This window comes from Pinus tabuliformis, chromosome 5_1, assembly GCF_031772625.1.
Source record: "Pinus tabuliformis cultivar Carrire ecotype Pingquan chromosome 5_1, CPIR1, whole genome shotgun sequence".
NCBI classification, from domain to species: Eukaryota; Viridiplantae; Streptophyta; class Pinopsida; order Pinales; family Pinaceae; genus Pinus; species Pinus tabuliformis.
This window is the reverse complement of record NC_142305.1, coordinates 133,667,507-133,682,323: the sequence shown is the minus strand read 5'-3', so window position 1 is coordinate 133,682,323 and position 14,817 is coordinate 133,667,507.

Below are 14,817 nucleotides of genomic sequence, written 5' to 3'. Positions count from 1 at the left end.
TTACAACAAATTAATGAGTTGGACGAAACAAGGCTCGCTGCATTACAGAATACAACACTCATCCAGTAGCAGCGAGCCAAATGGCATGATGCGCTCATCAAAAACAAGATATTTCACGAAGGAGACTGGGCTCTGTTATATGATTCTAGATTTCAGGATTTCCCGGGGAAGCTTCAAACTCGATGGTTGGGACCATACGAGATTCAAAAAGTCCATGACAATGGGACCCTTACTTTGATTACAATCGATGGATCTGGATATACATTTAAGGTAAACGGCCACCGAGTTCGTCTGTATCGCAAACCGCTCACTCGGGAATCATTTTGCCAGCAGTTACGCCAAGATACTAACATCAAGATTATGGGAGAGGAAGCAAAAACTTCCTCCCCTATAGATTGGTAAGAAGTTCATTCTTTATTTTGTATATAAGATTGTAAATTTTGTATATATGTTGCGAGTGTGAGTTTTGTTGTTCCTTTTCAAAAGGAACAACACTTGTGAGTTTTGCTGTTCCTTTTCAGAAGGAACATCACTTGTGTGTTTTGCTGTTCCTTTTCAGAAGGAACAGCACTTGTGTGTTTTGCTGTTCCTTTTCAAAAGGAACAGCACTTGTGTGTTTTGCTATTCCTTTTCAAAAGGAACAGCACTTGTGTGTTTTGCTGTTCCTTTTCAAAAGGAACAACACTTGCGTGTTTTGCTGTTCCTTTTCAAAAGGAACAGCACTTACGTGTTTTGCTGTTCCTTTTCAAAAGGAACAGCACTTGCGTGTTTTGCTGTTCCTTTCCAAAAGGAACGGCACCCTTGAGTTTTGCTGTTCCTTTCCAAAAGAAACAGCACTTTTGAATTTTTGCTGTTCCTTTCCAAAAGGAACAGCACTTTTGAATTTTTGCTGTTCCTTTTTAAAAGGAACATCATTTTTGAATTTTTTTATCCCTTTTTAGGAGGAGCAACATTTGTGTGTTTTTTTTCAATCCTTTTTTTAGCAAGCAGCATTTGAGTGCTTTTGTTATCTTAGGACATTGCATCAAAAAGAACCCTCCCTTGTAAGAAAGAAATAGTATGCCCTCATCCTTTCTATAAGAAGAAAACATTGTCCCGAGGCCATAAGTAGCAGCTATATATTTATGCAACAAATATAAAAGGCATGATATATCAAGATCAGCACATCATAGATCGCTATCTATAACAGCCCTAGTATTGATGCAACAAAGGAGGGAACCATACACTCATCATTTTTTTCAGCCATAAGTCTCACCTCCTCTGCCCTGTTGGAAAACTCCATCATGTTACGTTCCTACAATTTTCTTTATTATTACTTGGAAATAAGAATAGAAAATTTATATCTTCCTATTGGGATAACAAGACTTCTTCCGCCATTCCCACTCTTAAGGAGGGCTGAACCACCCTTATGTGTAACTATACAAGAGCAAAAGTCTATCTCAAAAGAAAAAGCAGCAGAACCAAAAGAAATTATTTGTCAAATGCAGGATAGGGGGTTTCATTAAAGAACCAGCCTACTATGATCATAAGATTGGAAGCGAAGTGGCGTTCCCATCATGGCCACCACACCAGGGATATGGTCCAACAGGTTCATTATATAAACAAACCTTGGAACAGGGGGTCTCATCACGAGCCAGCCTGCCCACGTTTCACGCCTCTCTGGTGAATGGCGTCATGGTTATCTGGTTACCAAGCCAGCATGATGGCCTGCATGTTGACAAGAATTGCTCTTCAAAACTACACAAAGGACTATGGTTCCGGGGTGAAATAAACAACTCTGCCACGGTTATAAACACCGGTCGGCAGCAGAGCTCTGTTAATGGTATCGGAGTCAAAACATATACACCAATTTGGATCTTATTAAATCTTTCTTTCTATCCTCGTAATAATTATATCTTACACCTTAATGGATACGTCACATGAACATTTATCATTACCAATTGTGGCAAAGGCATTGACTATGACAATCTCAGACTTTCCATGAGTGCTAGACGTCCTATCCTTATGTTCTGCATCACATCACAAAGGCTTATGTTAAACGCGATCTATCTGTCGCATCGATCTCGGTATTTCTTTGTCTAATCTGAAACATGGCAAAACTTTATAAGCTGTTCCATTATGACTCAGTGATGGGATGACCGCCTTCTTCTATTTGATGGCTGAGGCAGCCTATCATTTCGCGCGGGGGGGAGGTGACTTCATTACTCCGCCGGCCACGTGTTAACACATCATTCGGAAATGATATGATACGGAGGTACGATATGCGTTAACGGCATGACAATGCTATTTTTTGAAAAAGTTGTTATTTGGGATCAATTATTCATGCATGCTCTGTGTCTTTTCTTTTTGCCGCAATTACGTTCTTTGCATCGCTGTTCCATCTAGACCCTGAAACAGAACCATGGGGGGAAAGTCTATCAGAAGCGAGCCGAGTGAGCTCATAGTCTCTGAAGCCGCTCGGAAGATCTTAGAAAAAGCAGGGTGGTTAACTTATTTTGGCCGCCTGCGCAAATCAAACGAAATAGTGGCCATGGAATTCCTGCAGAATTTGCAGGAAGAACACTCAGTGGTAGGAGGGAAGCAGATAGCAGTCACGAAGGAAATAATCGCGGAAGTAACCGGATTACCAGACTTAGGTCCAATATGGACGACAAAGAAAGAAAGACTGCAAAAGATCGTAGAACTCTTCCAAGATGAAGGGCAGGAGCTGACAGTGAAGGGAAAAGGAGTGCTGCCGGCAACACTGGGAGAACCTTGGAGCGAACTGGCAAAGGTAGTACAGAGCTACATCACCTGCGAAGGACGAAAAGATGTGGTAAGGCCGCATCACCTTAAGCTCTTAGCTGTGTTAAAAGGAAAATGTGCTGTGAATCTCCCTGCATTGTTAAATTCATTGTTGCATGATACCTCTCAGAGCCTGAAAAAGGCACACCATGAAGACGCAGTGGTTAGCCACCACGGGCTGATCCGCCTGATAGTGACATACAGTCTCGCTCGGCAGCAAACTAGCTGGCGGGAACTTATTACAGCAATTGAAGGGGAAGTAGAATCGCCATCCCCAAAGACGAAGCACCCCGCTAGCACCTCCGAAACACCTAAAAAACCCAGAGAATCGCCAAAACCTAAGAAACCCTCGGGCACAACCGAGCAGGCGAAGAAACGCATAAAGCTAGGGAAACAAAAATGCACCCCTGAAGCAACTAGCCATGCAGAAAACCGTAAGGAATTGGCCGCAGAAAGACGTGCTACCTTAAAGCGAAGGTATTCCTCTGGCACAGAAGAACAGGTTGAAAAACGCAGAAAGGTGGAGGCGGAGGAACAAATGGTCAGCACACCCGAACAGCCCGGGAGGCCTAGAAAGTCAGTTCGGTTGGCAAAGATAAGAGGTAGGCTGGAGAAAATCCAGCCAAACATAGGCCAGCCGATTGAAATAATAGAGGACCCTCCAGCGCCAGAACAAATACCTGGGGGAAACCTGGAACAAACAGAGAATGAAGTAGGGGCTGAAGAAGGAGATAGGGATGACGACTCTGCGGCCGAGACCAGCTATCCAGAGGGAGCTGCTGAGCAGCCAATTCGGGAGAAGGAGATGGAACAATTGGGGGGTAGCCATCCACAAAACCCTGTAGAGGAAGAAGAGATGGCCACCATCTTGGCCAGCCTTAGAGGTTATCCTTCACCCTCCAGTCCGGCAGAGCCTCCCGAAGGACAATTTGAGGAAGAGACGCGTGACGAATTGCATGATGGAATGGCAGGGGAAGAAAACCCCCCTGTCATCGACAAAGAAAATGTGAATACCAATCAGGAACAAGCCGTTCCTAAAACACCAGAAGGAAATCCACCCGCTGATGGCGGGGTGGATGAAAATGTTTGTCGGGAACAGGACGTTCCCCGAATGATGGAAGAAACCCTCGATGAAAGAGGAGCAGAACTGAGGGCTGCCCATGTGCCCACAGCCGAGGCAAAAGAAATTAAGAAGTTGAGAAGAAAACAGCAGAAATTGCTGACCATTATAGCCCAGCTTCGGCGGAAAATTCGAAGTCTGAAAGCCAGTTTGAGAATAAAGAGGACTGTGAGAAGAAAAAGAAGGGCAAATACAACTGGGTCCTCTCAGAGAGGAAGACAAAGCACCTATAGGCATCTAGTAGGTCGATATTCTGCTAGCAAACCTGCAACTGTTCCAATTAATACTGAGGAACAAAATGCTGTTCCATCTGGAACAGAGCACCAGAATGCTGTTCCTATTGACATAGAAGAGCAGGCTGATATTCCAAACAGCCCATTAGAACCAACTGCCGTTCCAATTAAAACTGAGCCACAAGACGACATCCCAGTTACAGAGGGACCACCGTACCCCTTTATACATGTCAAGAAGGAAGGGGAAAATAGAGCAGTTCACACTGAGACACCACCTTCAGGGAAAATTAAGCGACGAAATGTAAAAGTCCAGGCGAAACTTCCTGCCTCCAGGGAATTATGGGAAAGGGATCCAAAAACCAAGGCCTTGTGCCACGAGATAAGACAGGCCCAGCAAGAGGCTGAACAACTACGGGAACAAATGATCCCTCGAGAGAAATATGAGGAGCTGCAACAGGAGGTTGAGCAGAGGATTCCTCGAGAAAAATATGAAGAGCTGTAGCAGGAAGTTGAGCAGAGGATTCCTCGAGAAAAATACGAAGAATTGCAGCAGAGGGCTGAGCAGTTAGAGGAACAAAGGATCCCTCTGGAAAAACATGAAGAACTGCAACAGCAGCTGAGAAACATGAGTGAATCGGAGAGTCGGGCTTTTGAAGGATGGCAGAAGGAGCAGGAAAAGGTTGCTAAGGTAACACGTCGACTAGATGCTGTTATTAAACAATTGGACACTGTATGTTCGTTGTATGATGATGTTTTGACTTGCAGGGTCCCCGCGAAGAATTATGCTTTATTCCTCCTTGAAAGATACTTAAGATTGAAAATAAAAGCTGTCAGGGCAGGTGCCCCCATTCAGATTAACACTGTTAATGATTTTATTGATTGTTGCAAACATTATGGGGTTAAGGTCCAACGATTATTATGCGAATTTTATTTGCACAATATGGTGCTTGAGCAGGAAACTGATCTAAACCCTGGCCCCTTTGTGGGGGATATACAGCTGCAAGCCTTTGTTTCATTTGGGGTCAACCAGTTAAAATGGCTCAAGGCTTACAATGCCTTTCAGAGGCAGGAGCACAGCCTAGATCTATGGGTCAGGGCTGAGCCTCAAGATCCAATTTGCCTATGGCAATCACATAAAAGCCTTATGAGAAACCCTGGCGTTATAAAACTACTAGGACCCATGCATGAGGAGTTGATCCGAAATAGCTTAGAATACTTCCTGGTTATTAAAGATTCCGCCTTGGAGGCTGCCAAATTCCGTTATCGGATTTCCACCCCAAGCATCCAGCTCAGGGAGCCCTTCAGATATGAGAACTTTGAGCTGGCTGCTGAACGATTGCCTTTTTATGGCCAGTGCATTCTGCAAGCTGGACCATCATGGTTAGGATATCGGTTCCGTAGCCCAATTATCTGGCACCCTGCACCAGGGTACCAGGCCTTGTATGATATGCCTGCAGATCAGTTGCATTACTTCTTTGATAATCTGGTTGCCTATCATGGTTGCAGACCCCCTCATGAAGTACCCTCTCCAGCCTATTCTCTTACTGCTCTCCATGTTAATTATAACGGTTTCATGAGGCCATGAAACAGAGTAAGTCGGGGGGTGTGTAGAGCATTGGGAAGGTATGTTTTAATAAATGATTTAGTGATGTTTTAAGCAATAGTTGTAATCCTTTCTTTATTATAAAGTAGGGAGAATGCAACGAGAACGAGTCTAAAATGATCCAATCACTAACAGTTGTCTTCTCTACGCAGGAAAAGGTAAAAGCAGGAAGGCGCAATACAAAACGAGGATTTGATGAGAAGATAACGGCTGTCCCTCCAATTCTAAATAAGGTTCAGACCAGGTCGAGTAAATCAAGGAAGATCAGTCCGGAACGGGATGAAGGACTGCCAGTTCGGAATTACAGGCCGAGTAAAGGAAAGCGTTAACAGTTTAGCGGATCCCTCAGGATCTTCGATCCTGAGGGATCGCTACGATCAATCGTTTTGTCGACCGATGAACTCAGCCGTTAATTGTATAAAAGGAGGGTAGCATTGAAAACTAGGGGATGACTCTTGTATCTTTACTTTCTGTTCATGAATTTTATTATCATTTGAACTCAGACTATTGAGTCTCTCTGAGACTTAGTTTTGTACTCTCATTGATGCGTTAATATAATATCTCGGTGTTAATTTCTCCGCGCGTCTGAAGTAGTTTACGGCAGTGCGCCATTGGAAGCTTTGGGCCCGGCTCCAACGGACACTGGCTGATTGTACCATTACAATTCTGCTTTGTGTGGTTTGTTTCTCATAATCTGTTATGGTTGCATGTTGTTTCATATTTATTCATCTGTAGCTTTCCTGTTATAAATCTCTGTAACAAGTTCATATCATACTTTCAGGATTCTTCGCATACTGTTGATCCGAATTGTTTGCATCAATTACAGAATTCATAAGTAGAATATTTCAGCTACAGGTGATTGGAGTTAATGGATTGTTGGTGACTATTGCAGATCGTGTACATATGATTGACGTTTCCTGTCTTTAATGATTTGCCGTTCCATTTGATATATATGATTGACGTTTCCTGTCTTTAATAATTTGCTGTTCCATTTGATTAAGCTGCAAACTTGTATAAACGATTGCTTTCCTTTCTGTATGTAAGTGTGTGCCAAGGATTGGAAGTGTTGACCTCGCGAGACTTAGTTTCTTTATTGCCGTTCCATTTACTGCCGTTCCTTTTATTGCTGTTCCATTTCTAAAGTTGCTGTTTCATTCTGTTTTCTTGCTGTTCCTTTCGCTTGCGTTTATTGAAGTGGCATGAGAGGAGGTTCAAGACTGTTGTGAGATACAGCAGACGCTATAATGCTCCCAGATCATGATCCATACTCCTTCATCAGTTTCTAGGGGGATAGGTTACTAATTCCATACCCTCGACCGACGAAGTTGCTGCGTGTGTGATTTCTTTATGCAAAAGTAATTTAGCATTAGCATCCGTTTACTCTTGTATTCTTTAGATCTATACTACGAAGCATTACCCTGACAAATAGCCTCAAATTAAGATGTCCTTTACAATAACAAAACGCTCCCGGATTGACTTGTAATGTGAGATAACTAGAGGTGAAAAAGACCCTTGTTACAGCTCCACAGCATCTACAAAAGGCTGTTTGGGACCGTGGCATATGCCCAGAACAACAACATAATAGGTGGGCATGATCCTATGGTTAGGCCACATTAATTGGAGGTTGATTGGGTGGTATATTGAGGGTTGTTTCCAGTGTTGCAGGAACTGTACCCCCCAGGATCCAAAGGCAGATTTGCGTCATGTACGGATCTGCCACCGATCCTTCACCAGAACTACGGATTGGAAAATCGGATCCATGGTTCCTCCTAGTTTTTGGCGATTCCTAAAAATTTGGATTTTGCAGGGGCCCGATTCGTGGCTCCTACTGACTGATCCGCTGATCCGGAAAAGATCGGGTGCGGATCTGTGGAGGTTCGGGTGTGTATCCACTACTGATCGCGAGCGAATCCAAGAGAAGGTGGACGTTCTGCGAGGTTTTTTTTCTTTTTTGGAAATTTCGAATTGTTCTGTGAGGAAATACACTTTCTAAATACTCCCAAGATGCCCCTTGATGCTCCCTAGGCGCTTCCTAGATGCTCCCTAATGGTAATGTTAAATTCTTAAAGTAAAAGTGACATTCTCCTTTATCTTTCATTTCCATCCTTTTACTTAAATTTTTTACATTACCATGAAATGACTTAGGATGTTTGAGAGTGGTTCCAACCTCATTAGACTTCATATGGAGAAAACAAAATTTCATATCCCATTCAAAATTAAACAGACTTAATCGTTTTCGGGATCAATGGGATTATGGCATTTCATTGGACTATATCATGTATGAGGGCATGTGATTGGCATTTAATCAAGAGAAAAAAGCCCTATATGTGCCCCAGTGTTGGTGTTATTAGTTGTTGAACTCCTTTGTCATGGCCTTAGCAATTATGTACCCTTCACTCAAGTCAAAATCATTGATCAAGAATGTTAAGCTTTCTCTACCATATTATAAGTCTTGGATTAAGTTGTTTGTTCAAAATAAGGCAATGTTGACTAAAATCCATATAGAATTGAAGTAGCGGCAAGGGCTAGACAAGAGAAGAGGAATCTAGATTGTAGATGGTTGACACTGGAATAATTAATCATTGATGTACAATGGATGCCATACCTATCTTGATTTATGTAAAAATATGCATGTTTTCATGTCTTCTACAACTAATTTGGTATTTTGGATGTTTTTTAATATAAATGCAAAATAATAATAATAATAATATATATATATATATATATATATATATATATATATATATATATATATATATATATAGATATATAGATATATCTATATATATATATATATATATATATATATATATATATATATATATATATATATATATATATATATATATATAGATATATCTATATATCTATATATATATATATATATATATATATATATATATATATATATATATATATATAGTAGACTCTTCCGAGACGCTTTGCTTCCTAGATTTTTTGAAAATGACGCTTCTGTGTCTCCGCTTCCAAAAAACATCCCCATTTTGTCCCTGCTTCTCGCAACATTGGTTGATCAGCGTGCAAGTTCCCTAACTAGTGGCAACATAGATATATCAGAATTGAAGTTGAGTTTGCCTTGTGTTTGGTCAAAGTTTTGACCAGTATTTGGATCAGTCTACATTACAGTTTGTTGGTAGCCATTTGTTGGAGATTCCTTGGGCATGAAATTTGAAGGAAATCCAACAAGGAGTAGATCCTGCTATGGAGTGATGTAGGTGTCCTAGTGTGGATAGAGTCATTGCAACATGTGGAAGCCAAGGAGGTAGGGCTCACATGGCATGTTAGAAGCCCTAACCAATGGCCAGTTTCACAGTGAAGTTTGGAGCCTAGATTTGTGCAATAGATCCTTTATTGCAGAGCAAAGGGCAGATGTGGAGAATTTTGCGGGCAGTCGTGTGTAAGGGTCTCCTAGGTGTGGGGATGCCCTAACTAGGTGCACATGCTACATCATGGACTTGGTCACTTGTGGACTGTTGGAGGGCAATGTGAGAGTGGACCAAGTGTGGACGTGGATTGGGCACTTATGGTGTGCTGGAGGACAATGTGATAGTGTCCAATTTGGAGCTCAATGAGCAACACCTTGATGAACAAAGGTAGTTGTGAGAGAGGTAGTTGTTGAGCTCAATGGTCTGATCAACTGGGAGCAGTTGTGGAGCCCAAGACTTGTGTGTGGAAAAGGACTTCTACAACAGATGATGGGTAGTCCTCCTAGCCCGTGTTCATTATGGAAGATGGACATATTGCAGTGATAGGTGGTAGCCCTTCATGCCCTATGTTGGTCTTCATTGATGTAGTGCAAGAAAATAATAGTGGTTTGATGTCCCTGACTAGCTGAGGAGCAACAGTGGGAAGTTGAGAGTTGTTCACAAGTGGAGTTGTGAACAATTTGATAAGAGTCTCAATGTGTTGTGGCCTTGATGGACTAAGGCACAACTAGAGAGAAGATTGAAAACTGAGGTTCAGTGGCTAGATGGACTTGGAGCATTGATAGAGGCAAGAGTTGTAGATCGGGAGTTGAATGACCGAGCAGTTACAGGGTACGACTGAGGGGAGTTGAAAGAGTCGACTACATCAACCGGATGGTCAAAGTATCTTGTTGAGGGTAGATTTGTTGTTGATGGACTGACACCAAGCCCCAAGTTGTATCTTGTACTAGTGGATGTATGAGGGCCATTATCACTGGTACAACATCCCTAGATTGTTGTATTATATTTTTTTTAATATAACGAAGTTGGGTTAAAATCTGTAAAAAGTTGTCTATATTTTGTGCATGTGTGATTTACTGTTGTTTATATTCTGTTGTGCAAAGTAGCATCATTGAGATTCTTGTTTTAGTAGCATTAGAGATTTTAAGGTTCTATCCTAGACCCAAGATTGTGGAAATTCAACATGGTATCATAGCATACCTGAGCTACTTTGAGGGACAATGAATTAGACTGTGCACAACGAAGAAACTCAGAGGGAGTTGTGGGTGTTTGGATCATGGAACATAGGGTTTAGCTGAAGACATGGAGATGTGGTCTCGATAGACTCAATGATCTGGGTTGGTAGTTCTGGTGGATCAGTGGTGAACCTGGTGCACTTCAGTATGTTGTGTGGCAGTTTGTAGATCATGGACTTCATATGTATTGTCATGGATGGTTGGGACAACTCAAGGGTTTCTTTGGAGTGGATGAGATCAGGTTGAGAGAGATGGCTTCATGTGATGGACTAGATATTAGTAGGCTAGAATATTCATCGGATCGTCATGTTGCATATCCAATATTGGAGGGATTTACACGATTGGTATTTGATCCAGGAGGATGAGTGCTTATAGGACTGAGCCAATGGAGATCGTTTAGGCTTAGAGGGAGTCTAACCTTAAAGGGTACAACCCTTTGGAGGTTCGATATCTTCAGGTTCAGATGTGATGAAGCAGAGGCACTACCGAGATTGTCAGATTCATTCTACAGGGTATGCTACAATGATGGATGCCAAATGGGCTAGTTTCGCCAAAGATGATGATGGTCACTTCCTTGACTTGGAAGTACCTCCCTCGCTAAGAGGGAGTGTTGATTTTTGTGTAGCTTGGGAGGTACTCCAAGACCTAGGGTTCAAGGTTTGGAGGGTAAAACACCACAAGTAGGCTTGTGGGTTTGGAACCAAAGCATGAGATTTTTCACCCATCAGGATTTGGGCCAAAACCATCAATAATTTGAGCATGGGAAAATTTGAGGTGATAGGGCTTGGCGTGTTGATTCCAACGATTTGAAGATCACCCAAATCAGAGCTCTAGAACTCGAGATATGAATTTTTGAAGGTCATGAGCGGGTTTACCCCATATGTGTCAAGGTCGACTTGAATTAAATAAGCCTATTGACAAGCTGGACAACGCTAGAATGACATTGGAAGAAGCCCTCTTGTTTGGTATAAATAAGAGGTGATATGTGATCATTTAATCATCCATTTAATGAAACATAAGGATAGAAAAAGGGCAGTGTAGAAGGGGAAGAGGCCTCTGATTAGCCGCAGGAGACTAGGGCAAAACACTAAGGAGCAGAAGGGTCATTTTGGAGCCTCTTGTGATTGCATTGAGGATTATCCCATGCTATAGCTAGGCCGAGGGTGTTAAAGGATGAACATAGGACTCATATGGCAGCAATGAGGTGAGTTAAACCCTATTTTATGTGGGTTGTGGGTGTTGGAGCTTAACTATGGTAGTCCGCAGGCAATACCACCATAGGAAGGCATCTACGCAAGGTTGTTTGGGGTGGTATATTTAGTGTTGCTGTAGCGTGCAAGTGCCCTAACCAGAGATAACAAAAATATATCAAAACTGAAATTGAGTTTGCCTTGCATTAGGTCAAAGTTTTGACCAGTATTTGGATCAATCTATGTTACAGTTTAATGGGAGCCATTTGTTGGATATGCCTTGGCATGAAGGAACTCTGACTAGGATCAGATCTCGCTATGGAGTGATGTAGGTGTCCTAGTGTGGACAGATTGTTGCAGCTTGTGGAAGACAAGGAGGTAGGGCTCACATGGCATGTTAGAAGCCCTAACCAATGGATAGTTTCATAGTGAAGTTTGGATCCTAGATTTGTGCAATAGCTCATCTATTGCAGAGAAAAGGGTGGATGTGGAGAAGTCCATGGGCAACCGTGTGTAAGGGTCTCCTAGGAGTGGGGATGCCCTAACTAGGTGGAAACGCTAGATCAAGGACTTGGTCACTCGTGGACTGTTGGAGGGCAGCGTGAAAGTGGAACAAGTGTGGACATGGATTTGGAACTTATGGTCTATTGGAGGATAGCATGATAGTGTCCAAGATGCAGACTAGTGAGAAACACCTTGATGGACAAAAGTAGTTACGAGAGAGGCAATTGTTGAGCTCAAGGGTTTGATCAACTAGGATCAGTTGTGGATCCTGAGACTTGTGTGTGGAGAAGGACTTCTACAACAGATGATGGGCAGTCCTCCTAGCCTGTGTTCATTGTGGGAGATGGACATCTTGCAGTGATAGGTGGTAGCCCTCCATGCCCTATGTTGTTCTTCATAAATGTAGCGCAGGAAGACCATAGTGGGATGAAGTCCCTGAGTAGCTGAGGAGTAGCAATAGGCAGTTGAGAGTTGTTCACAAGCGGAGCTATGAACAACTCAATAGGAGTCTCGATGTGTTGTGGCCTTTATGGACTATGGAAGTACTAGAGAATAGATTGACAATCGAGGTTTATTGGCTAGATGGACTTGATCATTGATAGAGGTAGGAGTTGCAAATCCCCAACCGAAGGATTGGGAAACTACAATGTACAACTGTGGGGATCTTAGAGAGTCGACTGCATCAACCAGATGGCCATAGTATGTTGTTGAGGGTAGATTGGTTGTCGGTGGACTGATGCCAAGCGCCAGTTTGTATCTTGTACTAGTGTATGTATGAGGGCCATTATCCCTGGTATGGGAGCCCTAGATTGTTGTATTATATTTTGTTGAATATAATGAAGTTGGGTTAAAAAATATAAAAAATTGTCTATATTCTGTGCATGTGTGATTCACTGTTGTTTATATTCTATTGTGCAAAGTAATATCGTTGAGATTCTTGGTTTGGTAGTGTCAGAGATTCTAACATTCTATCCTAGACCCAAGATCATGGAAATTCAACATCCATAACCTAACTACTAAAGGAAAGAAGGGTTTTGAGATGCAAGGAGAAGGGAGAAAGGAGAATGGGTTATGCCACAAACCTTAGAAAGTGAAGGATCAAGGAAAACCCCCATAAAATACTAAAGTGAACTTGGAAGAGAACTCTAATTGGAATAAAAATAAATGTAACGAAATAAAGTCGCGAAACAAGAGAGAAGAAACCATCATCAACTATGAGTAAAAGAAGGAAAAAATTCAGCAAAGGAACCGCAAGGTAATAGGTACAACAAAATAAATTTTTAGTTAGGAAAAAGAGGCAGGAAAAGGAAAAGAATGTTGAGAAGAGATGAAAAAATAGTTGAAATTATGCACAAACAAAATGTAAAGTCAATTTTAAAACTTCCATACAAGTAGTAAGGGCTTTCATTGCAAAAGTTGCATCTCAAGTAAAATTATTTTGTTTCCATTAAAGAGATAGACATCCTAGATCTAAGTGATTTCTGACAAAATTGGTGAGAACTAGAGTTCAATCTAGTATACCTATTAATTTAAATGAGGGAAATAAATTGATCCGAGTTGACCCAACTCCCAGATTTAACCAAGATCTTTTTCTTTCGTGATGTGATTAGAATTGCAATTAAAATAGCATAAAGGAACATAAATGCATGTTCTAAATAAGAAGGAACATGACAAGAATCAGCAACATAATACACAAGACATTGATAACGGAGTTCGTCCAGGAGGGACTACGTCTTCGGGCCCAAGTGTCATGATGGTGTAGGTCACTGCATTAAGTGCTGGAAAGAGTGATGATGTACATGCATGTGTTTTTCTTTATCATACAAGGAATATGCCCTCACGCAAGGGTGGCTCCAAGATATGTTCCACTGCAAGAACTCTAATTCAAAAAGGACTCTTATCAGTATGGAATAATTTCACATATGACAATAATGAGAATCCTGCCAATATGGCATCAAAGGGATCTCAATTCGGACATGCATGGCGACAACATGAGTATCCCATCAACATGACGACAAAGGTATCTCAAACAAAACATGACGAATCATGACAACAAGTACATCCCATAGATGATTCCACGTCATATCAAGTAAGAATCATGAAACAAGTAAGAAAAAATATCCCACATCAAACATCAAACAGGGATCTGTGCAGTACAATGCATCTCATAGAAAAAAGAAGTACATGAACACACTAGATAAACCTCTCATCCTGGGGCCATCTAAAGAAAAGGATGTCAAACTGCTAAAGCTGGATGTACCATCAATCACGCGACATCGAATCTCATGGAATGACTACTCGCACGTTGAACGTTGACACCTACACTCCACTTTGAAAAGTGGCCGAAAAATGAAATGATCAAATGGAAAATCTGAATGCACCATCAGATTTGTGGCATCGAACAGGGTAAAATCGACTGTCAAATTTCTGAATTCTAACAAAGTGAAAATTTGGGGCATAAGGAATCTTTTAGACTCCCCCTAGATTCCTCAAAGATTCCATCCTCCAAGTCATCTGAAGATCTGCTGCTAAGATCAAAATTCTAACTACGCCATTAGGTTCGTGTTGCTGAGAAGTGTAGGATTGACATAAAGTTTGTCCAATTTGGACACTGGCATAATTTCGCCCTCTTGGAAATTTGGCTCAACCATGGTTCTGCCTGCGCTTTTCCCAGGTTCATGGTTCCACCTGCAAAAATGAATTAAAAATGTCGCCTCAGTTTTCGTGCCACATTCGACCTTCTAGATGCCCCCTTTTGAATGAGTGGGGAAGGATTTAATACATGTTTTGGGCAGAGTTTCCAAAGTAACCGTTGTGCCTTGTTGGCAAACTTGTAATTTGTTAATGGGAGGTCAGGGGATCAAATCCATCCTCCCCACAAAATCCGTGTGTATGAGTTTTATTAGGGTGCAGTTTGTGAC